The 27,257-nt window shown below is 38.4% G+C and overlaps 1 protein-coding gene across 2 annotated transcripts in view; it reads left to right on the forward strand.

The window, feature by feature from the left end:
• The window catches only part of TBL1XR1 (TBL1X/Y related 1), a 104,234-nt gene that overhangs the window by 34,654 nt on the left and 42,323 nt on the right, over positions 1-27,257 (forward strand). For both annotated transcript variants that reach the window (XM_071752635.1, XM_071752636.1), the window contains exon 2: positions 13,418-13,482. The gene's annotated coding sequence lies outside the window, so the exon portion shown is untranslated. The remainder of the gene's footprint in view (positions 1-13,417; positions 13,483-27,257) is intronic.

The raw sequence follows: 27,257 nt of genomic DNA on the forward strand, positions 1-27,257 counted from the left end.
ATCCAGAAACAGACACTACCTATTGCTGCATGTCCTTACTACCCTATTTAAGGTCTTTTTCCTTTGAAAGTATTGGACTGCTCTTTGAATATCAAGGCTTATTATAGATGTTGCTTTAAGAAGATCTTTCAAGCCTTAATTTACACCTTTGACTACTTAATAACAGAAGAAATGTCTGCTAGGCCCAGGGAGGATGAAAGTGAAAACAATTTAATCGACATGTAGAAGCTCTTGTTGGAAGTAATTGATTGTAATTTTGTTTTGGATTTAGAGAAATCAAACTTAGTTGAGAAAATAACTGTGCTGCGTTCTATAAAAATGTTTGATTTGCTACTAGTGCTGAGTTGTTGTAGTAAAAATGGTATTTCATTTACTAATCAGACAGATTTACTGCTTTGGTGTACTTTTTTTAAGGCACATAACTTAGCCTCGTTTAGACAGATTATTTAAGCTTTCATGACTTTTTATAACATTGCAGGTTGAGTATCATGTTTCTTATTTACTGTGTCATACCACATTTAGATGAAAGAAGATATATAGTGCATAAGATCTTCACTTGTTTGTACTGTTGCAGAATCCTGGATAAAGAGGGATTATTTATGAAAACTTTAACATTAAAACTAGCAAAAAGTACTGTTTTGTAAGCACAATGAACTCATTTCATTCTTCAGGTTTTCAGAATAAGTGGGAGTTTGCCCTCTTATAATTGGCAGATAAACTTCTCATCCCTGAATGTACAAAGTATGTTCAAAGTACTGAAGCTGGACTTCTCATCCCTGAATGTACAAAGTATGTTCAAAGTACTGAAGCTGAATACAAATTAGAGTATTGAAACTAATTTTTCTGCCACTGCAGAAGCTTACCACTTAACACTTACCATAGATACTCTTTGTGAGCTCTATGCCTGTTGCTTCCAACAGCTCCATCAGTGGTTCAGCTTTCTTTAAAACTTAATGTATTGCTTGAATATTTAATTTGTCTGAAATTACTCTATTGGCTTAAGTCATATTTTGGTATAGGTTGCCAAAATTTCACATTGAATTTTAAATTAAAATTTAAACTCAATCCTGACAGGTGATGTATCTTTAGAAACCCTCCTGACCCAGGTGTTGCTGTTCCTGCTGCCTGGACTCTGCCAGCCTTGCAGTGCAGCAGGAACCTGGCATGGGGGTCACTGGTCCTGCTGTAACCAAGTATTATTTTCCTGAGTGCCTTGCATGGTGTGTGATTTTGTGTCAGTTTGAAATACCAGTTTTAACTTCTGAACCTGTAAATGGTTTGGTAATGGGTTGTACTCTGACCGTAGTTACTTTTCAGAGATGGGAGAAGAGAGGATCATGAATTGTTTTGGGTTGCTCATCAATATCAGTCTATAAGTTACTGTATGGAAGTGGGAATAGTGATGTGAGGTTTCCTGTGAAGTGGTGGTGGCTTCCCAAGTTTTGAAGGCTGTTCAGTGCTTGAAGGATCTCCAAGTGTGACTTGATGCAGCCCTTCCCTGTGGAGCTTTTACAGGCAACGTGTACCCACACCATCCACCGTCCAAGCTGTTGTAGGGCATCACCCCCACTGCTGGCTTTCTCTCTTTCTCACAGATTTGGTTGATACCAACCAACATTTTTTCATCTCAGTTACATGATCCCAGATGAACTATATCCGTGCAAACGATTTGTTTTCTTAAGAGAACAGCACGCATACCAAAGATGCTGCAGCGGCGGTTTGTTGTGGTTAAAACACAGTGAAGGATTACAACTGAACAGTAAGATTTTTAAAAATATTGTTTAATACAAATTTTTGCCAAAGATGAAAAAGATTCTCTTTCAAAAGAGCAAAAGAAGTGTTTCTTTGGTGTTTTCTCTGCTACTCCCTTCATGCTGTGGTTACCCTGGGAGTCACTGGTACTGGCTCCAGCTACTGTGTTACAGCTCCCTTTAGGCCATAATTTATTTCTCTCTTGTTTTAGTTGGTTTAAAATTTATTGTGTTGTATCTGTAGGGTTTGTATTTTAATGTTTCTTAAATCTCAACATTAGTATTGGTATTGTAAAAGTGTCTGTGGTCAGTGCCTTTACCAGTGTTTTTAAGCTCATCATGCCTCAGTTCTGGCTGTTTGGGTCTTTTTGGCCATGAATAATTCAGCTGCTTATCTCAGGCAGTGCCCATAGTTTCCCTTTGCTGTGCACATCCAGGCAGTGAGTAGCTGCAGTGGTCTCTGAACCTTTTATTCAGCTAATGGGGTAGTAGTAAGGGCAGTGCTAAAGCAATCTGCTGGGGAGCAAATGCCAAAACCCAAACCAAAGGAAAAAAAAAACAACCAACAAACCCACAGGAGGGTTTAGGGTGGGGTGCCTCAGATAGGACTGCTGAAATGACCTCACCAGGTCAAGTCTTCTGGTGACTAAGGCTGAGCAGACTGTGTCTTTCTGTTTTTTTAATCAAAATAAATTCGGATACTGCCTTTGAGGTTTTGCAAATGTATCTTTCTAAAATGTGTCACATGAGAGATTTTTACATACAGAGTGAGGTGTGAACTAAGTTCCCTTGTTAGAGATGTTATTAGGTACTAACAAAACCTGCATGCCTAAGTTGTAATTGCAAGCCAAAAAGTAAACCTCTCTCTATTTACATTTCCCATCCTATATGTGCATGTACTGGTTTTCATTACCTCATGTTGCTAGAATTCACCTCTCTTTCCTTATCTGACTGCTTGTGGCTGTAGTGTGTGCCTGGGCAGGGGGATGGGAGGCTTGGCAGATCCCTTTGATACAGGTATTACTAACACTTTACAGCAGTGTTGTTTCTCTGGCATGAAATATTTGCAAGCCTTCATCCACATTCATCTTTGCCCTGTGAGGCCATGGGTGGTCTGTAGAACCAGTGTCCTCAAAATTTGGTAAGAGTGTTTGGAATGTGTAATTTTCATGACTGGCAATTGTTCAAGTGACTTAAGAATTTCGTAGTAAAATCTTCACACACCAAAGTAGTAACCCCCCCTATTTATATGCAGGCTAAAATAAATGAATGTAGCTTCATATTTATTTTTTTTTCTACTTTGCTGAAGGATGTTATTAAGAACAAAAAGAGAACTGTTTTCTGAATCATTGATTTAACATTATTTTAGTTAAAAATGCCACAAGGGAACTACCTTGACGTGGCAAAAGAACAAATATTGCTAATTGCTCTTAAACTCAGCTTGTTTAATTTACAAATGTCACTAGCAAAATACCATCCTTTTAGTTTTTGTGGGAGGGGGAAAGTCAATGTGTCTGTGTTGTGCACACATGGCCTGCTACAAGTAGAGTTCAAGAGGGTCTAATAAGACTTCTCTCTCTGTAAAGGTGTCAAAATCAGCCTAGTAGCAGTATTCCTGTGAGAATATGGCAAATGGATTTATTTCTGGATAAAGCTGGTGCAAAAAAAAAAAACTGTGTTAAATGGGTCAGAAGTGCTAGGGTTTGAGACATTTTTGTAATTTCAGATTTTGCTTGTTCCTTATGCAGTGGTAAGAGTAAGACACAGGAAAATATAATTTATTGCATCTGTACAGTATCGTGCCACTATATATATATTAAACTGTTTTTTTTATCTGATCTGGTGAACAGTCTCTTCTGAAGTGAAGCAGCTTGTAAATCTAAGTTGTTATTACTCGTGGGCTGCTCTATTAAAGAGTGCTAAATACATCATATTGTTCCATTTTAAAATCCAACTGCTGACTTTGAAAAGAGTAGCAAAAAAGCATGCTTAAAGAAAAAAAATATAAAGAGAGAGAGAGAAGCAAAACCCTTGGCTTTGTGTGACTAAAATAACTACAGTGTTCTGTTTGGAGATGAACCAGACCCCAATACTTGATGTATCTGACACAGAGGGGAAATGCTTGTGCTAGGTGGAGTATTTTTGATAAATGTGTTTGTTTGATACTCCTCACTGGAGGATTTGTCAGTTGTTTCTTTGGTTAACAAGTCTGAGCAAAATATACAGTTCTCCAATTTGTTCTTCATCAGTAAAAAGAACTAAATATTTGTATATTAAAACTGAAAAAAGTGATAAAACACTTTGTTGTTATTTTAATTTTTTAAATCTATAGACAGTCAGCACTTTATTTTCTCTTTTCAAAAGGAATATCTCAAGCTATCCTGTGGATGCTTAGTAAGTACCAGAAGAGCAAAAAACATGCAAGAAGCTACTTGCGAGCTGCCATCATTTCAGTCATGGTAGCTATCTAGATTATCTTAAAATTAAGGTGTGGGTAATTTTTCTTTCACAAGTTGTAAGATTAAAGACATTTTTTCCCCCCAAAGACTAAGCCTATGGGACTTGAGCCTTTGCTGATTTCTTTATCAGTCTAGTACATCACTTTGATAAATGTAAGTTGACTTTTTTAGAAAAAAAAAAAAAAAAAAAAGCCCCAGCCCCACCCTTTTTTTGAAGTCCCGGTAGCAGTTGTGGAGCAATCTGCAGGCAACCGCAGAGGCAGAATTCCGTAAATGAAATTCCCAAATGGTGAAATCCTATCTGTTCTAGTTTGAACAGCAAGATTTGCAGGATGCATAGCTCAGCCAATTTCAGATTCCTGGTGTGAAGCAATCAAGATAAGAATCAAAAAGTAAAGAAAGGGAAAAGCCCTGTCAGATCAAACACTCTATACTAGATGCCTCCTCAGGCAGAATTACTCCTTCCAGAATTTTTCCTGCTCTTGCTTAAAATAACAGGAGCCCCATGGCACTGGCTGTTTCTCAAAACTATTCTTCATAGTTTCCAGAATTGAAAACTAATATGTAAGAATCTGAGCTCTTTTGTAGGTGTGAGCTTATGCTGATGAGCACATACTGGCTGATGCTCTTTCAAAAATAGTCTTGAAATCTAATGGCATTATCTTAACATTTACCACGTTTGATACTTGAGTCTCTATTTCACATTTCTAGATGAACATTTTTATAGCTGAACACCTTCAATAACAATGTGTGAAGTGCTTTTATTTTTCTGGTGGTGCACAAGTGGTTTAGAAAAGTTCATTTGTGTTGCAACACTAGAAAGATCAGAAAGGGCAGGAAGGTTGGAAATGCCATGGGAGACTTGGATTAATTCCACATTGTTAGCATATCAAAATGTAATATAGAGACCAGGTAGCTGGTCTGTGCAGCAACTGGTTAGAAAAAAGTTAAAACAGGAGAGTGGAGTATGCTGAGGTCTGTGGAGTAATGAGAGACATGGAGAGGTTGAATTATGGGTCAGAGGTTCCTTTCTCTCTTACAGTAATATCAAGTTAAGCTAGGAAGAGGCAGATACATAAAACTGTAAAGAAAGACACAAGCAATTCTTTTTCCAAGCGAAGAGCAGACCTGTAAATTGCTTACCAGAAGAGGTAGATGCTAAATGTTTATAGGACTGAAAATGTGAATGGAAGATAATTCCTTTGAGGTTAGTAAATACACAGAAACCAAACAAATAGTGCTCTGAAAACTCATCTGCTTTGAAATCAGCTGCAGGCTGGGAGGTGATTTAGGGGACTACATTATGTTGGTGCTGTTTTCTCTCTCCAGTTGGGCATCTGCCTTTGGGTCACTGCTAGAGAGAGGGTAATGGGTTGGGGAACCCTTTGGGATGATCTGATATGACCACTCTTCAGGCCTTGTTCAGGTTTCTTGCAGTTTTGTTTGGATAAAATATTTCATTTTGTATTAAGGAAAACATGAAGTCCTGAGGAACTGATGTTAGCAAGTTTTTTTCACGTTTTTAACTGTTCACAAGGAAGCATAATTGTCATAGGATAAACACTTGATTTGGGTTGCTCTGTACATGTAATAATTAATTCAAAGACACTACAAATTGAGCTGAAATGATTATAGGAAATTAGACAAAATGTTTTCAGTGTAGCAAAAATAGTGACTTCACTTGTTTTGACAAAAAACTGTTTGCTTAGGGTTTTTGCACCCATTTACAATGAGGAAAACCATTTTCCTCCAGTAGGAAAGTCTAACATGATTGAAATGTTAATTATCTTAATGAACAACATTTTTAGGAAAAGAGCTTTTATTTTGGAATAGATGACCTGGGGCAGGAGGTAGATAGTTTGATAGTTTAACTGTATACATGTAGATAAGCCCCACTTTACTACTTAAGAACAGACCTGAACAAGGGCACTGTTAGGTTGTTCCAATTAACCATAGCCCAGGGACAGTCTGTATGTGAGACTTCTCTACTGTGGCTTCATTTCCTGATGCTTATCAAATCCTTGGAACATGCTGTCATTGGTGAATCAAATATATCTGCTTTCCTTGATCATGCTTAGGTCCAAATGCTGCTGTTGATTAATGCCTTTGATCCATTTATTTAATAAATGCTATTCTCCTTTGACCATACTCCTGACATCAATATTTTGCTCCGTTTATCTGTACTGCAGGCTGCTTATGCTTTGGAACAGATTTTGGTGTCTTGTAGGCAATGTGTAAGTCTTGTATTGATGCAACTATTTCCCTGTTTCAGTCAGTGTGACAGACAAACATAGATTTTCAACTCTGGTATCTCAATGGTTTGAGTACAGAACAGGGTATTTTATAAATATAAATTCATACGCTTAGTGTCTGCGTTATTTCTGGTGTCTGTGTTATTTCTGGTATGACTCAAGTTACTTAGTACATCATTAAGTGTTTGGTGGGAGATTTTTGTGCTGGGATTTTTGTGCATCACCATCCAAGGCACCAGGTGGTCCAAAACAGGGGTGTGTTTTCACCACAGCTATAGGGCACTGCAGTTCTGGCATTTCTTCCCTTCCTCAGACTGTGTTCCCTCTTCCTCTCTTGAGCCAGTTCTGTTCTGACCCTGAAGTGAGATGCTTCAAGAGCTGAGTGGTAGAGAACTACTAATTTCCATTTTTTATGATAAAGGCAGTTGTGACAACCAGGAGTGGGTAGGTGGGAGGCACCAAGGTACCCTCCCCATTCAATGGCAGGCAGGTCTTGGCTAGGATGTAACTTGAGAATAAAGCTATACCAAAGCCTTCAGGTGAATTACACCCTCTGAGCTCTTATGGACAAGGGGCAGTTTATTTGGAAATCAGTGTGCTGACCCTCTGCCCTCAAAGTTTTTAGCCTCCACAACAGGACAGCTTACCTGCTTGAGAAGCAGGAAAGCTTGCCATGGTAATGAGCAGCAGTCTTTTTTCCTATACCCTAGTCTGCAATTTGTCACAGTTCAGTAGCTGCTGTGTCAGAATAAGTTGGCCTTTTAGCAGGGATGGATGGACACAACAAGGTTTTAACTCCTTGTGAGTCACAGCTCTCAGGCAAAATCACCCTTTTAGAGAAATGATGGGAGCATGAAAGGCAGAGGTGGGAGGGGTTGGTAGGAAAAATGAAATTGTCTACTGGTAGTGGGATGTGGAGATTTGAAAAAGGGAAAAATTCCGTATGCTTGGCCTTGTGTGAACTGATGCTTAATCACAGGGTTTACCTGTATAGAAAGAGATTAATATGTAGGTTATTTGTGTGAAAATATGATGCAGAATTTTTATAGAAAGGTGGTGCTACTTTACGAGTACATTTGCACCAAATGTTACTCAGTTTTGAAAAGTTCCCGGGGGAAGTGATGGGGACTGTAAGCAGAAGTGCAGCACCTTTTTATGGGCAGTACTTTTGGAATATATAATTAATTATTCCTTAATATATTTAATGGAAAATTCCAGCTTCTGCAACCCCACCGTTAATGCCAAAGCAGAGAAATACCTTGTTTTGGGTGTCTAAAAACAGAGACAAGGCAGGCACCATTAGCAGAAGCAGGGAAAAGGAAGAAGATATTTTTCCCAGGGAAGCAGTTTGAGCTTTGTTCCATATTCCCAAATTAGAGAGCAATTTAAAAGCCCCAGTAACCTTGCAACTATCAGTTCCCTGCAAACACAGTGCCCTGTTGACAAAAGCAGGTGCCTGCCTCCCTTCAGCTGTGACAACTCTGAGTTAACTTCTGCATGCTGAAGGGAAAGGTTGTCCCTGAGCACCACTGCTGAGTCAAGTTGGAAAGTGTATCACGTGATATATGGCTTCTAGGAAGGGAATGGAAACAAAATTCTGATTTATTCTTTCTTTAAAGTGGTGTATTTTGTTTGTGTCCTGGTTCAGTTTTTAGGTATGTATTTGAAATCAGTGATAAACTCACTGAGATAAACAGAGTGGTTACTAAATGCTACATGTCAGTTCAACTTTTTTTACACAAGGGAAATTTTTATTTTTCTCTTTCCAATGTGAGGTGTGTCTGCTGAGAGCACTCCGTAGGACAGGCTGTTAGTCTTTTCCCTAATTGATCTTGCAGTGATGAATTTTAAATCTAAAACTGAGTTCTGGAGCAAAAGCACAAGCAATATTTATTAATGTGTTGCTATGATTATCAATATGTCAATAGTCATCATGCCCACTGTTGTCAGAAAACAAGAACACAAATTAGAAATTAACAGAATTAACAGAGTTGGGCCCCCATTCTGGACTGTCTGTGGAGGTGGGATTTTGTGACTACTCTAGAGTAGCCCCTTCATGTAACACTCAGTGCTTTGAAGGATAACTATTTATACTCGTTCCTAATCTAATCTGGATTTAACTTTGTTTTCTAGGATCTTTTAACTTTTAGTGAAGTGGGTTACTAATGAATTTCACCGAAATGCCTTGCGAGTGGCATCGCGCTGCAGCGCGGCTCATCCTCCCTCCTCCCTGATGGCACCAGCTGACTGGCATTGACAGCATTGCTCTCGTGTGTTATGTGGTTTTATTAGAGCTGCCTAAGATGGTTTCCTCTCCAGCAATTTAGCTTCCTTTAGTGGGCTATAAGCTATCTTTTGTGTTTGCCTCAATTTTTGACTTTTATAGAAGTTGGTGCTTAAACTTGTATGTAGCTGCTATAATATTCTTTTGATCTAATTCCTGTTTCTCACTGCACAGTGAATCCTGTTACTGTGTGCTTTTGAAGACTGCTTCATATGGAAATCCTGATCATATGGATCCTGATGATCTTTCCCCAAAATAGTGTCTGTTTACCTAGTACTTATTCTTTATCCCCCGAGGCCCCCTGTTTTGTTTTAATAGTTGGTCCACATACGCAGACACGTATGTGAGGTTGGTATAGCACGTACAACAGGTCATTGGTATATAAAGGAGTATTTCTAAAGTGTGGAAAGTTGCACAACTTTTATGTCATATAAATGTATATGTTAAGCATTTCTTCTTTGAAACACCCAGAAAGCTAGCTTATGTCATGCTTTTCCATATTTCTGATGTAATTAAGGCCTAAAGATAGAACAAAGATCAGGAAATAGAGTTTTCTTAATTGACAGAGAAAAGCCATTTCCGACAGATTTAGGAATATAAGTGGGTGTGTTTCTGGGCAGGTCTCAGATACTGTGAATGTTCCATCTTGAGGCTTCTTGTAAAACACCCTTGGTGATTTTTCCCTCCATCCCAGCAACACTTCAGTGCTGTGCTGCTCCTGTGGAGTGTTGGTGTGGTTTGTGTCTGCTGTTTTGTCTCTAGGAACCGTGTTGCTACCAACTAGTTGTAGGTAATGACAGTTTTTAGTGCTGTCTTGTGTGTGGTCCCGATTGTTTCCTCCCCCTACTCATATGTATTTGGTTCTCTTGAATTTTTGAGTTGGTATTTCTCATCTCAACTTCTCTGCTGTATCTGAAAAGCAGATGTTATTGTAGAAGTGCTGAATTGTTTTAAAAAAAATCCCATCTATTTCTCTGGAACTAAAGAAATAACTTCAATTTTTTTCAGTTTATGTTCCAAACACAGCAGTGGTATCACTTCTAGTTTTGTATATGCCTATTAACCAAATAAGAGGAAGGATTCACTGGAGTAATTAGTTTCAATGTAGGCTTTTAAAACTATTATCTGATGCTTTGTGCGTCCTAGTTACTGAGGGGTATATCCAGGGTTTACTTATTTTTAATTCTGTTTTGACTGGAACACTCTTCCCAGATACTGAATCCACATAAAAACAGAATATTCAAGGAGATTTTAGAAGAAAAGATACTGTGTCCTTAAAAAGCTTTTGTAATTCACAAAGCACAATGTCTAATGACTATATTTGTTGTTAAAGCTGAAATAACACCAAAATCTCAGAAAATAGTATACGCTGTGGGATCCTAAGAGAAATAAGAGGAAAACATAAGCACACAGGTTCTCATGAGGAACAGAAGCAATTAAAAGCTTGCACAGAAAATACTCTCTTAGCCATAGCACAAACCCAGTGTAATTTGTTGTGTAATGGATGGGTGGGAGAAAATAAATGACGGCTTTTCTAGAAGAAAACGGGTAAACGTTTTTGTTAATAGCTTCTACAGAAATCCTTGCTTTGAACTGATTATGTTTGGAAACAGGTGAGGAATAACGTCAGCGTACAGCTGTGCTTTGTGTTGATAACCAGATTTGTCACTGAGCAGTGCCAGGGTTGTTCTGATCTGTGGTTTTGTCTGTGTACCACGTGCTCATCACTGGGGTGATAACAGCAGCCTGGTTCCGGATTTGCTTTTTTTGGGAGGTGGTTTGGTGTGTCAGCTTGGTCCTGCAGATGGGAACTGCCCATCTCTTGCATCTTGATTGCCTGGGACCTTTTTTGTCACCTCTGTGTGCAGTCAGGGCTCAAGATTTCAGGGCTGCAGGTGCTGCTGCTGCTCTGTGTAGCACAGCAGGATGCTCTTTTCAATGAGATGATGTTGGGGATTGTACTGAGTGGTTGGACAGGGTGCTGCGGAGGGGACACAGCCATCAAGTATGTCATTGTTGTTCAGAAAAACCCTGAAAAAAAAACCCGAAAAAAAGCTGGTGGGTGTGGGCTGGGAGGAGGTTGGTAGGCATGAAGGCAGTAGCCATCAGTCAGTGGTGAACCCTCAGCTCTCCTGAGCTGAAGGATCCAAGCTTAGAGCAGTGCTGTGCTTTCCCCAGGTGTGCTTTATCAACTTCAAGGGCACCTGGTGGATTATTTTTTAAGTGTCACATAGGGCAGCTGTTACTATATTTGGTCGCCTGTTTAAATCACTGTTACAGGTCAGTATATAAAGGCTAGAGACAGTCTAAAATCAATAAATTATAGCCATCACCTGCATTCTTTGAAGGTAGATGCCAAAATGGCAAAATTCAATAGGATAAATTTGGAAAGAAAAAAGCTGCTGATGAGGTGTTTGTACTCAGTACTTGATTCTGAAGAAGGGCATCGCAGAGTTTTCTGAATGTTTGTGTGTCATTTCAAGTGCTCTTATTTAAAACTGGAGCCTACAACCAATTAACATAAGCAAGGAATGAAGCAGAGTCAGTGAACCCTTTCTTTTCTCTGCTCTCTTGAGTCTTTGCTTCCAGCTTCTTTCCGTGTCACTGCCCTGTTTAGATATAAAGGGAAGGACAAGAAGCCTCTTCTACGGATCAGACAGAAAGATTTCCCTCTCTGGCTTCAACGATAAGTACAGCACTCAGAAGATTGCACAAGGGCAAAGGGGTGTTGGAAGGAGACAGTTTGGGCAGTGTATATTGAAGAAAGCCTTTTTTCATTGACAAAAATGGTTTATGTTTGTGCAGTCATCCTTCTGTTTATGTTTACAGTGCTCCTTCCCAAATGAAATAACCCAAGCCAAGCATCACACTTGGACCAGGGCAGCAGAGCCTTTCTCTGCACACAGCTTTTATAATGTTTTAGTCTGTTCTCAGAATAAGAGTGCAAATATTGGTTGGTATGGTGTTCTGTTTTCAAGAAAAACTCCTAAGTAATGTTTGTGTATGGGATCTTCTCTGCTGGGCTGCAACTCTGGCTGTGGAAAAAACAAGTTTTCTGAGTAGCTTTTCATAGGAAGCCATGCCACTTGAGGAGTGGAGTTTTCTTTAGCCTTATTTACGTAATTTTTTTGGCACCTGTACAACTAAGCAAGGGAACAAGGGCATGTTTGCGAATTCTTTCAATTCCCAGCATTCCTGCATCATTCTTCAGCATCCTCTGCAGTGCCTCTCACTTGCACTTGAAGGCTGCATTTCTGTCTGCTTTGGTGGTGGGGTTGGATCTTCTAAGAATAAAATAAGCTTGACTGCTAGTGCTAGTCCTTTTCTTTTTTCTTTCTTTCTTTCTTTTTTTTTTTTTTTTTTTTTTTTTTTTTTTTTTTTTTTTTTTGGTGGTGTCCAAAAAGGCTTCATAATAATCCATTTTCTGCTGGTCAAGCTTGAAAAGTGCATGTGGGAACCATGTGTTGATCAGGAGCCCTGAAAACCATAGTTATTCTTTGCTCATAGTAAATTTTTTGAGCACAGTTTACAGATACTTTCTAAATAGTTTTACCTAAAAATAGTCTGATAGTTGTTTGTCACCCATGTCCATCTGTGCCCCTTCCTGCTCTTGGAGAGGGCGATTAGATTATTTCCTTAAGAAAAGTAGCTTGGCAAGTATTTGTATGGAGAGCAGCCACTCAGAAATATTAGTGTGAATAAAAATCACGTCATTACTGTGCAAAAATGAGCATTACAGGAGATGGAATTAACGTATATTTGGAAATGTTTGCTTATATTTAGCTATCTTATTGTTAGATGCATTACATTATTGATATGGAAGTGAAATCACTAAAATGCAGGACAGTGTGAATTTTTTTTTTATTATGTTTTTAAGTTTTTGCAGATGGGAAAGATTTCTCGTGAATATTGCGCTAGGAACGTTTTTGTTATGTAAATGTTGTCAAGTGTACCCAGCAACTGGTATGAGCTGGGTTTTTTTAATTACTGAGATCACCACAGGAGTTGGTAGCTATCTTGGTGCATCAGTACACCTCTGTACCTAAGTGGAGTTATTGAGTGCAATAAGTGTTAGGAAAACATTTTTTTAATTATTTTTTTTACTGCTCAGGGGATGTTACCATTTTGGAAGTCAAACCACTGGAATATTGATTTTTTTTTTGATTTTGAGTGTTTTCAGAGAATTTATCAGTTGGTTGCTGAGGTTTATTTCCAGAAGAAAATTGGGGTGGGCAGAAGATACTGTGAGCTACCTACTTGGCTTATGTAACTTTCCAAAGCCTTCTCTGGAGAGCTAAGGCAAAATCCATACATAAGGATTTCAGGTTGTTTGGTTTGTGTATGTTGGTACTGAACGGGTGTGACTCTCCTGAGGTCTGACTGAATGAGTATTCGTTCAACACGTTTATTTGTTCCAAGGTCTGTGTTTGGGAGCAGTCTGTGTGATGTGGTTAGTGACAGGATACCTGCAAACCCCAGCTCTGGGTGCTCCTCTGGCCCTGGTGGCTGCTGCTCTGGGCTGTGTACAAATTTGGTGGCAATTGCTCTCCTCCAACAGAGTAGGCTGCAAGAGCCATGAAGGCTCATACTTGATAACACTATGTTGTGTGAATGCCACCATTTTAAAAATAATTAATATTTCATATTTTGTCTCCTTTTTTTTCTTGTCAGCATCACCTCTCTGTGGCCAGAGGCACCTGAAAGGAAAACTTCTGCATATCAATGCACTGCCAATGGTAAGTGCCTTTTTCACTGACTGTAGGTGTGGTTGTTTCCTGCAGATAGACCATAATCTGACTTGTATTGCAAACAGTATTTTAGAACAACTAGTTTTAGTGGATTATTTTAATTTTTTAAGAACTATCTAGACGATTGTTCTGTTTGCGAAAAATGTTGAAATTGTATCTGGATTTATCCTGTGGAAAGTTGGGCAGTGTGTTAATTCTGAAGCGAGACGTGTGACTTGACAGTAAGATAGCTCATCCTGTTGGTAACTGGTTTTGCTTCCTCTTTTGGCCAAAAGCCTGTTTGAGGAGAGCTGTAGCTAAGCTTGAGTGCTCTATTGCCCTCCCTTGGGTGCTCTCTGCAGTTTGTTTCTATATTAACAGCTTCTTCTATAGAAAAAATACAAAACAAAAACTGATGCAGTCAGGTGTGTTTTGCTGCAGCACATTTGACTGCATAAGGCTGGTGAAGTTAAAATCATAGCTTCTATAGAAAGGGGTTTGGTTGATGCAGTCTTGTTATTCTATCTCTGGAATATTACTGCATGTTACAGGCTGTTGTAGGTTTGTATTTGCAGACTGTCTTTATGGTTTTAGTTAGGCTTTCTGATAGTTGTGCAGGTGGAAAGTGGAGGTGTGGTCTGAAGGGAAGAATTGGAGCTTGCTGGTCCAGTTTTGATCAAATATAGGGTTTTTTTGGGGCAGTTTTCATATTCTGTGTTGTCACAGATGAGATGTACAAGAATGGTAATTGCAGCATTAGCCTTGAGAAATAAATGTGTAAAGTGCCAGCCTAAGTTTTGTATTTCAAGCATCTCTAAATGATTGTATTTAGTACAAAAGTTGAAGGAATAGTATTTCTAACCACTGACTTTGAGAACTCAAATTTGGGATGCAAGAGCTAAGCTGTGTTCCTTTGGGTTTTGTGTGGGCATGATTCTAAAGGGTATGCAAATAAATTATAGCCTCTCTTAGACTTTTGCAACTTCACTGTTTTTGCCCTGTGAGCAAAAGGGGAGAGTGTGCTTAGATATAAGTGCTTAACTTTGGAAGGCAGTGAGGGATTCTGTTGACTCTTGAGGACGTGGTGGATGCAAAGCAGTGCAGCTTATATTTGGCACTAAGTAAAGCAAATATAACTCTGAAATCAGAAGAACTGTACCAAGTCCTTATGTCATTTAATAGCCTAATATTTAGGCTCTGAGTTGATGTGTGTAAAGTTTATACTGATTTGGAATGAATTCCAGCTCGTGGGAATGGATTTGTTGAGTTGCTTTTCCAACAAAAAGCTACTTTAACTTCTTTTTATTTTGTATTAGTTGAACATGGTTATAGTTAGGATTTGAAATACAGGTCTCTATTACTGCTGCTTTTAAAAACATGACTCATTCCATATTAACCTAGTCCTTATACTTCATAAAATTTTAAAATACTGAGAGACTGTACTTGAAATGTTGCTGCATTTTGTCCTAATTTTCTCCCTACAAATTGTATTAGGAATTCAGAATTGCACAGTCTCAAGGGCATGCTAGTTTTTACAGTGATCATAAAACATACTCAACTGTTACTTGTACTGAAGTGAAATACTCCTCACTCTTTTCTTTAAGGGCTGCTTTTGTGCTCTCAGTTGTTCTGTTTAATTATTCTAGAGATTTCTAAACAATTACTCACCTCTTAATTAACTTTGAAACAGTTTGTAGATTTAGGAGACAAACTAGACACATTCTTCATCATCCCAGAAGTAAACATAACTGAATCTGGTCAATAGTAAAAAAAACATTTTCTACATTCTTATTACATTGTTTTTGTCCATTTTTTGATCAGTTTTGTAACCATAATTGTCAGCTGCCTTTCTTAGTACTCAAAATGACGAATAAAACACAGAAGTTACCCAACCTATTTTATTTTGTCTCTACTTTTGTCTGTTAAAGGTAATTAAAAGATGCCTATTTTTTTGAATCCTGTATGTTAACTGACATCTGAATAGCGTAGCATGTCAGTTACTCCTTACAAACCTCTTTTAACTGTTGGAAATCTGTTTTTAAATAAAATGTTTGTTGTGGTACAGCCTACTAAGAGAGAGAATGGCAGGTGGTCTAAGTTCTCCTTCCTAGTCCTCAGAGTCCTCTGAATCCCTCAGAGACTCGAAAGATGCAAAGGTTTAACAAAAAAAATATTAGTGTTAAGTGAAGGAAATTTAGTGTTTCATACTACTTTCTCTAGGATTTTGCAGATTCATTCAGAGGCTTGTGACACAGTACTTAATCCAGGGTCATGACGGTTAGTGCATGTGTTGGAAGTCCCAGACCTGTGGCCCCAGCAAAGGTTCTCATCAGGATTTCTGCAGACACTTTATCAAGTCATCTTTTTTGTTCTGTGATGAAACAGGTAGCTTACCTGAGGGAGGGCTTCCAGAGAAACCTTGCAAGGCTTCTCTTGCAAGTTTTAGAAGTGAAACAGTTTGCTTGTATTTTAGTTTGTGTGTCTGCCTATCTGTATGTACGTGCGGCTGTATGTGGGTGTCCTTGTATTGATACACACCTGTGTGTGTATCTGCAATTTAAAAGGACTGTGCAAAACCCAGGAACAGACAGAAAGCTGGAAGTATCCATTTGTGACCATCATACACATCATTCACAATCACCAAAAATCACCAAAAAGGGCTGTGGAATAACTGAGCTAGGAAGGCAGCACTGTGACCTTCTGAGAGGCGTCCAGAAAAACCCAGTGCCTGTGAGTTCTTGGCTTCTTCTCTTACTGTGTGGTTTGACAAAGATCAACACACTGATTGGTTAAAAAGGTCTTCTGCAGAAGGGAATAGAGGATTTTATCATTTATTTTAAGCTGACACAGCTGAAGTCTGAGGACAGGCAGAGCACACAGTTACTTAGTCTCCAGAAAAGCAGGGTTGTCAACAGCTAAATCATGTCCTTGTAGTCTTGGTTGAAATACAGAGGAGGTGTTTTAAATCCATTCTTTTCAATTCTGTCTACTTTTAGGGGAATATACCCTACTGTATTTTGAAGGTGTAAAAGTTACACTCACAAAGTTACATCAGCTGTTTCTTACATTTAAGAGACTTGTTCAGGAGAGCTGGTCCTCTGCAGGTACTAAGTCTTTTGTGCCAAGAAATTCCATGTGTGCAACACTTCAATGTAGTTATCTACCCAGATTTAGCCCAGAAATGGCAGGAGTGATTGGAGAATTAAGAAGTTGCTCCTAAGAAAAAAGCAGAAACTTCTTTAGACTGAAGGCACCCCTCAGTGGTGCCTTCTGTAGTTCTGTCTATGTAGTTCTGTCTATGACTTTACCATTCCTTAAAAGACAAGGGACCTCTGGTTTAAAGAGTTTATGAAACTTGGCACTACTTAATATGCTGACCACGAGAGAAATAAATAGTTGCTTCCAAATAACTCTGCAGGACCAACACCCTTATTATTAAAATCTGTATGCATGTGTGGACACCTGCCTTCAAGTGTAGGAAACAGTTCTTTTGAGATATAAATAAGGAGTACTCCCAAGCATAAAGCTAACCAAGCTTGAAAGTGTTTGCAATGACAGGGCCTGGAAGTGCTCATGAAGTTTATTGTTGAGGCTGTTGGTCATGCACTTTATGAGGTACAGTGTTAAACAGAAAAAAAAAATATTTCTATCAGTTTCTGAAGTAGTCTAAATGAAGTGACAACATGAAATTTTTGACTGGTTTGCTCCGTCAAAAATGAGCGGATTCTATTCTAAATAAATTCCAATAATTTGTTACACCTCAAAAACTGTATTTCCAAGTGTTCATCCGTAAGTTCTTTTTGCTGGCTCAGCATGCATTAGCTGATTGAGTGGTATAGGTGGTGAAAGGAAAGTTCTAATAATACATTAAAGAAGAAAAATTGTATAGTATGGTAGGGTGTATACTGTGATAAGCATTTTAAAAAATTATGTACTATTACATTCTGATCTATTTTTAGAAGGGTTTTATTGTTCTGTGTTTTTACAGAAAGCAAGTTCAGACACTAGTAAGATCCCTTTCTTACTCAGATGGAAAACACCCCTTGCTTCCTTTTTCTACCATGTGTTAAAGTTAACTAATTACTGAATGAATCAACTGACAGGGTTGGCTCTATTTTGAAGAAGCATTTGTCAGAGAACTTTCTCTGCTGATTCTCTAAACATTTTACAGTTCAGAAATAAGCTTTGACTAAGAATTCTCGGCAGAATCATAAATATGTAATTATCTAAGCAGCCAGGATATGTAGCCCCTGGCAGGTGCCCAGTGCAATCACAAGAGCAAAGGGAACAGGGCCAGTGTCTCAAACTAGGGGAATGTCCTCTAAAACAGGGTAAGGGCTGTTGCTGTTTCTTGCCTGTTGCCAGAACATTTTAAATCTTAAATGTACCTGAAAAGAGGCTGTTTCTGCTGCAGTAGCTTGTCTTACATTGCAGCTCTTTTACTGTGTTTGTTTCCTTATTGTCTTCCTCCCCCTTCACTTTTCCTGCCCTGGGTTTTTTGGGTTTTTTTTTTTTTGTCTTTACTATTTTATACTGGTTTTGGTTCAGTAGCTAATAGCAGCAATAGTAGTGCAGCTAGCATTAGATTAGATCTCACTTGATCAACGTGCCATCTGCTTTAGAGGAGAGGGAGATTTTATGTTTCTGCTGTGGCTTCACTGCCATATGCCCGTGGTGAAGTTGTGTAACCTGAATTGACCCTTTTCTCACTCTATTATATGAAAGCATTAGAAATACAGTGTTAAATGTTCATAACAGCAACTTGGTTGCATATTTCAAAAATTAAACTGGGTACATGTGTACATGAAGTAGGATGTTGTAGAGGAAACCTAAGGACAGGCTCTTTTGTGTCCAAACCTCATGAGTGTTAATCTTCTGGAGAAGAGCAGGTCTTCTTTCACAGAAGACCATGCTAAAGTGTCACTTGTGTCATCTGGTCTTGATCCTGGTTTCTTTCTTGTCAACTGAAAGTTGATAATAGTTCAAGTCAAAAAAAGTAAAAACTTCCCTTAGTTTCAGTGGTGCTGATGCTGGGAGATCGTGAGTATTGTGTCAGAGCAACAGGAATTTTGTAGGCTAAGGGGAATGAAATTGAATATTCCAACTTTTATTTGCTCAGGAGAGGACAGGGATCCTGCATCTGCATGGCCATCAACATGGATACCACATCTAGATGCCATGGCAAGTCTGGTTCACAGTATGAATAGAAATAACGATTGTAATCACTGGCTTAGTGCACCCATGTTTGCAAATGAAGGTCTTGTGTGGTGGTGTTACTGTGATTTAACTGAGATATATAAAAAACCTATTAAAGACAATGGGTCTGAATCCTCCTGAGGTTAATGTTGAGCATATGTATCATGCCTCATCCCTGAATCTAATATTTGCAGAAATAGTATTTAATAATTTCTTTATGCTGTAGATAGACCATATTTTATTATAGTCTACGTATGCTTTAAAAATGTTTTAGCACATGTTCAACATCTGTTAAAAAAAACCCAAACAAACCCAGAAGCATAAATTAAGTTCAAGTCCGTCATAACAGTATGAAAAGGAGAGGACTTTATTAAAGTCACAAGCAGACAAATGAGCTTTTATGAAATTATCCATTTCATTCTTTTGTGAGCTTGTTTTCTCTGGCAGTATAGTTGCTGCTTTGTGTGAAAACAGCCATGAGAAGTAAAGAGAATGCAGTAAGTCACATAGCATACATGTTTCATGGACTATGCAGGAGTGGTTTTAAGTGTGTACTTATTAATGAGAATCAAGAATAAAGTCAGCAGTAGTTAAAATGAATAGAGGGCAAATCAACAGTCAGAGCAGATTCTTTCTTCATGAATAAAAGAAACAAATTTAAAACTATCAGGTACATAACACACAAATTAGGGGGGAAAATAGATGGTCAAAGGTTAAAGAGGGAATGAAAACACGAGTTTTATGGTCACAAGATCAAATGAGGCATTAGTTAATTTTCCTTTTTTTGGTGCAGTTCACCAGGAGTTCAAGTAATTCAACTGAGTGATTGAACTGGAACAGAAAAAAAGTGCCAGAAAAACTGATTACTAATAACATAAACAGAAAAATAATCAAACAAACCTAAGACTTCATGTTAGCATTTCACATTAAAATGCATTTGAAAAGGCTGGAATTCCATCCTAGTTGCATGGAACCTGATTTGCATAGAAAACAAATTTATAACAGCTATTCTTGCAACAGTTGATAAATTATTCTACTAATGAGCCGTCAAAATGGATTTAACCAAGAAGTGCCTGAGGCACAGAAGATATTTTCTGGAGACTGACCATCTGGGAAATACAAAGTAACCTGAGGAGTAGGTAAAGGTATTTGAACCCAAGGAGTCACTGTGGTGAGGTGACTGTTAATTACATACATTGGAAATGGTGCTGCTCTCTAGGCAAGATCATTACTGCCTTTCCCTCTACAGATTTCATCCTTTTTACATTAAGCAAGTAACTAGTTTGCTTATGAGTTTGGGAATGTGAATGCATCTTAGAACAGATTGGGATTGGGATACCTTTACACTAGCCTGATTTCCCAGTTTCTTTTATATTTAACTTTTCTATGAATAAATAAAACCTTTTGTGCTGACTCCTTCAATTTTGGTTATTGCTAAGATATTTTCTGCACTGTTGCAGCTTGCTAGATTCCTGGTTCAAAGTCCACTGTAGTCAGTGAGCAGAGTCTTGTGTGTCCTGGGTTTTGGCTCAAGCTTAAAGCTGTGGTGAATGGACTATTGTGGAGTGAAATTGTTTTCATTGACCCATCCAGTTTTGACTGAAGTTCCTCAGCATTATCTAACCCCTCATAGCCTACAGGAGCAAACACTGCCTGTAATTTATTTATTTATTTACTAACTCACATGTCATGTTTCTTTGGTGGTCTGGTGGTCCATGCATTTCAATTGCATTTCCTTTTTTTCTTTATTCAAACTAAATAAACTACCATTTTTTGTCTTGCAATATGTCGTGGCAGTTGTAGGGATTGCCTCAATGAGGTTGGGGATACCCTTGGGACTGTTTCTGCTTCGTATTTTCATTGGGCTGCTTTTCAGTCATCTGCAATTGAATGTGGATTATAGCACAGTTGGAAAAAGAGTATTCCATGGCATAACAGTGGCATCCTCTGAAATATCTTAGTCTGAATGTCCCAGTGCTTGGAGGTCACAGGAGCTCTGGTTTTGCATTGCAGTTTAACAGAGTCTGTATTGCATGTATGTCTGTGTATATACATATAATTAGAATCACAATAGACTTAAGGCACATGGGCTTAATGGGACACCTGTTGTAGGATCTATGTTGTCTGTTTTTCCTAAAATTTTTCATTTTTGTTTTTAGGCAGAAGAATGCACTAGACTGTCTAGACTGTGGTATGATGCTTGCTCCAGCAATATGTTGGAAATTATTCATTAAAATACTGATGAGATGTCATAGAAAAATTGTGATGTGAATAAAGAATGTGTTAAAGAGAAGTCAGGTTACTTTGTTCTCAGAGGGGATATGCTGTGCTTAAAGAAAGTTACCTGTCTTGGGTTGACTTTAATATATTAAATAATGAACTTGGCACCAAGTGTAGGAGTGTGCAATAAAATTTGCAAGTGACATCAAGTTGGGAGAGTATAGGCAAGGAGCAGAGTAGCCTACAGGAAGAACTGGATGATCTTTAGGAGTTGAGTGGAAAGACTGGACTGAAATTTCATAGCACATGGTGCATGGTTATGCACATCTGAATAGGTGTGAATTTTACCCTAGCCTGAGTGCTCATCTCTTGAAAATGACAGAGGAATTGAAAGATTTGAGTAAATTAGCCAGTAAAATCCAAATGTATCCTTTCACTAGGACCCTGTAGCTCTGAAAAATGTACTCCGAAGGCCTGTGAGGCAAAGAGGTATTTTAATAGTAGAAGTTGAAAAGTGTTAGTGCTGTGCATATGCAAGGCAGAAGCACTAAATCCCAGGTGTATCACTGAACTGCTCTGGTAGGCTGGGTTCAAGAAAGGTGAGTGTGAAGTGGAGCAGGTATAGAATAGCACTATGGAAATGGTTAAGGAAGAGCTGAGTCTGTTGTGCAAGAGGACACTGAGAGTTTGGTTGGTTTATCCCAGCAAAGTGGAGGTTGAGAGGAGACAAGATTGCTTTCCATAAATACTTGAGGTGTTCATAAAGATCTGAGTGAGTGTAGATATTTTATGTGTTAGATTGAAGGCATCACTGGGCCAAGAAGAAATGTCTGTCTCTTGGCAAAGAGTACATGCAGGCTGGAAATTAGAAATAGCATCTACCAGGGGAGTAAGATTTTGGGACAATCTTCCCAAAATATAACAGGAGGGGAAAATGTCTCATTAGGTGGACACTTGTTAATACAAACTGGGCTCAAGGGTGGAGCGCAGTGGTCTTCCAGACAAGCACAGTTTGTTTGTGGAATAATGTATTTTGTCTTTGAAAGATAAGAGAGGTTAATTTTGTGTAACCTGGAGAGAACATCAGCAATCTTCCAGCCCTGTTCTTTTTTGCCAGCATAGCAAGTGTGACTCGTATGGAAGTAAATCATGTCCTTGTGTTAGGAACTTGGGACAGAAAGTGCCCCCTGGGAGAAAACAGTATAATGAATATGAACATTATAGTTCAGCAAATCCAGAAGCATATAATAGGTCTTGGACTAACTTTTTGTCTGCTTTAGAGAACAATTTAGTCGGTTATGTAAATGTCTTGAAATTTATGCTTTGAAAAGGAGTGTTACATATGAAAATTCTAAAGCCTTCCAAAGAGAACTCTTAGAATCTACACAGAGTAAATCTATGGAAAAAGTACTCATTTTTTTGGTTCCTGAGCTTCTGTTGTTCTTCCAAGACTGACTTGTGACTTTTTGCATAATGAAGAAACATCAGCAAAGGCAAAGTTTGTGCAGTGTTACTGCAAGTGCCGATTTACAGCTGCCTTGGGTGACATGACATCGACTTCAAAAGATCTCAGCTATGCAAAACACAGAAATTAGGAACCCCAGTGCTTGCTTTTGGGGAAAAAAAAAAAAGGCATTGCAGCTTAAGTGAAGTTAATTGTTCAACATCTTTCTGTGATTTGTAACTCATCGAGGGGAAAATCCACAGGGATTTGTAGGCATAGTGCTCTGGATAGGGAAAGGAGGAGAGCTAGGACACAGAGTAATGCTTTCTTATTCTCTTGCTCTGGCAACATGTCATTTCTATTTTAAACAGTGCTACCTTCCCAGGAATCTTCCACTGGAAAATGAATTCATGTCAGAATAGTTACATATTTTAAAAAAACCATTAAAATGTTGCCTTGCCTCATCTGTCTCTTCTGGTGAGACCCACAAAAAGTGCCTAGAGGTCAACTAAAAGGGCCTGTTTGGGAACAGAAGTGTGTGAAACAGGACTGCCCACTGAGAGGTGTTTGTAGCCCTTCCTTGGATGGTTTATGGGAGCTGAGCATCACTTAAAAAACAATTTGGAAGATTTTGCTGTGGCTCATTTACACGAGCAACTTGCTGCACACTGTGTCAGGGCTGAGAAACAGTGGTGCTCAATGCAGACGTGGGTTTAGTGTATTTGAAGAGCAGTATTGTAGCTGTCTTGGATTTAAATTCACAGTGTGTTATATTCTGCTATCACATGTTGAAATCCTGTGAGAAGTGTGCTATGATTAGGAAGTTTAGTTGGACATCTGGTTGAAGGAAACTCTTTGGTTTCTTAATTACTCTGGATTTGTCAGTAGGTAAAGTGTTCCCTGAGTTGCTGTGTATTCCTAAAAGAATTTCATGATAGACATCTTGGGTAAGTGAAAACAGCAGCACTGTTGAAAAGCAGGAGTGCACTGAAAAGGGGAGAGGAGGGATTGTTTCTGTAGCAATAGGTGAATGCCAAAAAATCCTACAAAACGGCTAATTTTTAACAAAGTTTTTTTTTGCTTCATTTCTCCTGTCCTAAGTTGCAATGAGAGAAACAACTGTACGTTCTGTAAAGCGTGGACTTCACTGTAGGAAATGCATCTGTTTATCACTTCTAAATAAATCTAGGCCAGCTGCCTGGATTTGAAATAACAACTAGAAAAATAATTTATTTGGGGAATCTTAAATCTTCTAAATATTTGCCGAATGAAGAAAGAGTTCTAGACAGACAGAAGTGCATGGGTAATGTTTTGCCTCACACTGGGATAATGGCTGCAAATTTGCAGAGCTTCAGCTGTTTAATAAGGCATTGTCTAACTCAGCCCAATAGCCAGAGCCAAGAACAGAAAACGGGCCCATTCCTGTGATGCTTTTTTATTTCCTCCCTCAGCCTTTTCCCTCAAAACCCTTTCCTGCTCACCAAGCTCTAACCTGGCTCAGTGCTTGCATTTCTGCTGCCTTCACAGGGGCTGAGGAAGGACCTATCTATAGGTTTGCTATATAACTAGTTCAAAATAAGAGAAAATGCCTTCTCTCAATTGTATGTAGATTGTTTTTTCCAAGCACAGAGTAGACTTGTGTAGCTCGTTACTTAGGGCTTTTTTGTGCATAAACCAAGGGCTAGCAGTTAATGCTTGTTTTAGTGCTGAAATGTGTCATTTCACTGACCAGAGAAGTTCCTGAATTTAAAGATAGCAATATTTAACATTGTGTTTATCCTAACTCAGAAACAATTGACTAGAAAAGCTATGTTACATCTGGGCACTTTCGCTATCTTTGAAGATTATTCAATGCTTTTTGCCTCCCACAGAAGAGGAATTTATTATTGTTATTATTATTATCATTATTTTCTTGTGAATGGGATGTGCTTAGGAGGACGGAATCATCATCATCATCAGTGATGCGGAGTATCTGGAGGACCTTGGTCGGTAAGGAAGAGTAGCAGATGGTCTAAGGAAAATATATTAGAACAAAACAGGAGAATTTCTGCACAGGAGATTTTTTTTGTTGTTGTTCTTGTTGGCATTTTACTTTCATGTTGTTTATCGACCTTGTCTGGTTAGATTAGAATCTGCTCAGCACAGGAATGAAGTCTTACATGTTTATGCAACGTTAGCACAATGAGGCCCCCATCTTGCGAAAGGGTCTTTTGAATGCTGCTGTTACTCAGATAAATAGTGGTAATAAGAATGTTTATAGTGTCTGGTTTTAATTGTGTGTGAAGGTTCCTTGAGCAAAAGGAGAGGTTCTTGAAATGGAACAGAAAATTTTAAGTGAAACGAGTAAAATCCCCATGTTGTGTTGCATGTTGTGTTTTTTAATCATGTGTGTTTTGTTTTACCAGGGTTTGTATTGATGCACATTGTCATTTATACTTGAGCAGTAAAGATGACCACAGCCAGAGGTTTTTTTTGTTTTATATAATCCTGGTCTTGCAGCCTTGTAATTAATTTGCTGTCTGCTTTGCAGTGCAGATAAGTGATATAAACTCTGGAGGCAGTTGCTTGACTTTTTCTTCTCTCCAAGTCATTGAAACACACATGTGGGTTACCACCAACTCCCCTGGGTACATACCTGTTCATTTTTATCCCAGGCACTGTTGCAGTAGCCTTCGTTTATTTTTTTTTTTCCCTCAGGTTTCATTGTTGCAAACAGAATTAAGGGGCAGGGCAAATAGGGATGAAGTTGGTTACATATCACTGTGCTGTGAAAAAACACAGCTTGTTTGTGTCTAGAAATTGGGTCGGGACTTAGCTGCATTGTCAAGAGTATTTAGTGCTTGATAGTTTACTTCTTGATATAAAAGGGAACAAAAATGGATCTGCTACTCTCTTGTCCTAGCACTTATAAAAATATTGGATGTATAAATGTAATTTACAATAGGTCTAGAAAGCCCTACAAATCTTTAACTTCTTGCAAGTGCTCTCAGTTTTCTTTTTGACATAATAAACTGTTTTGATTTTCTGTAACAGATGTTGTGGCATATCTACAGTGGACCTTTTTTTCATCTGAGTGTTGCTATTCTGAATAGACAGACAATTTTCTTCACCTGGGGCAGAAAATAACATTTAAAAATTTTTTTTGGAATAACCTTAGTGAGAATCTAGTTAAAGTCTGTGACTGCTTCACAGTGCCACCTCATTCTTTTGTCTCTGACTTGCCTTCTATTGCCTGAAACACACTATTGCCCTCATCTTTATCCAAAGAGAGGTTGTGTAAGTGAATAACCGTGTCAGCTTTCCTGCTGTGCTCCATGGGGTCATCAGATTTGGCTCTCCTCCTGCAGATCAGGTGAAGGATGAGATGGTAAAGGATTTATTGTTCCTGTGCTTATATAATAGAATATTCAGTTACAATAATTACAATTCAGTTAATAACTGAATTAATTCACTTAATGCTTGTGGAAAGGCACCTTCACTGACATCCTTAAGAAGGATGCTCTCACCAGGAGATGCACATACATTTACTGTGAAGTCTGTGTTTAGTTTGGTGGAAAATCAGTCCCTGGCAGTGGCAGGGAACCTGTGGAATTTGGAGTAAGCATCTGAAGCTATAGTGCTTAGAAATGGATGTTTATCTACCAGCAACAGGCATTAAGTGTCTGTTATTGGCTTGGTTTTTTTCCTGTGGTTTGAAATAAGGTTTTCTGTGGATTTTTTGAGTGGTCTGCATGAGCCAGGATTTCCCAAGAAAATACACGTCTTCATCTTGTAACATCCCCAAACCTCTGTGTTCTATCCCTGTTTCTATCAAGATTAATTAAAACATAGCAATCCTGTCAAATCTCCTTCCCTCTCTAGTGCAGTGTATTTTGTCTCAAATAAGTGCAACTAAAAATATCCCTAAAATTAAATAGTATTTTCTTTCTGCTGAGCGTCTTTGCATGTTCTTAGGTAAGCTGTGATTTTGGAATAAGAGAAAAATCAAAAGATAAGAACTAGGCCTTGACTCCATGCTACTTTTGATATTAAGGAGATGGTATGAGATTGGTTGCAGTATTGCAGCTACAGAGGGAAATTTGCTTATTGATAACTGGGCTCTAGTTTTTCTTTGTAGCTATAAGACCTGCTGATCCCACCACAGCCATTCCTTGAATGAGCTCTGCTGTTAGTGGAAACTTCCACTTAGCTGGTCAAGCCCATCCTAATCCTGAAAAATTTTAAGTGATCTGCTGAGGGTTTAAATATTTTCAGTATAGAAAGAAAGGAAAAGCCCAGCAAGGTATGGGTGAGACTGTTCATCTTTTCTTTCTTGTCTCCTTTCAAAGTACTTTGCAGGTTTCCTGCTTACATGTGTGACAGTTATTAGAAAAAAAGTGTACAATGGTTATAAAAATATCCCATGTGGTGAAAGTGGCTTTGGATTCCAGCTGGCTTTGTATTTTGTTTTTTCTTGCAGCTCTTGTTTTCTTTTCTTAATTTTTTTTTTTTTTTTTTTTTTTTTTTTGTAGTTTTAATTTGAATTTTAAGATAAAAGGAAAATTTAGGAAACAGAGAGACGTAGACAATCCTGTTCCCAGATAGCAAATGAAGATCTTAGTAATTCAGGATTCTCTTCACTCCCCCTGGATTTAAAGGTGAATTGGCAACGTGCAAAATTAGTTGCAGCTACAATTGATTTCTTTGTACAAATACTTTGGTATGCATAAATACATGAGAAATTAAGCAGCTGGCACAGGGCCTCTGGCTTTCTGCAAATCTTAAGGCTCGAATGTTTTGGTTTTTTTTTTTTTAATTTTTACAAGAAAAAAAGCTAGCTGTAGGAGAAAATGCTGTGAAAGTTGTTATTAGGAGGAGTGTGCTCCTGCAAGCTGATGGGCAGTGATGTGATTTTATACCAAGAGGAAGGATGAGCAGCAATGAT

Source organism: Heliangelus exortis, chromosome 9 (assembly GCF_036169615.1).
Source record: "Heliangelus exortis chromosome 9, bHelExo1.hap1, whole genome shotgun sequence".
NCBI classification, from domain to species: Eukaryota; Metazoa; Chordata; class Aves; order Apodiformes; family Trochilidae; genus Heliangelus; species Heliangelus exortis.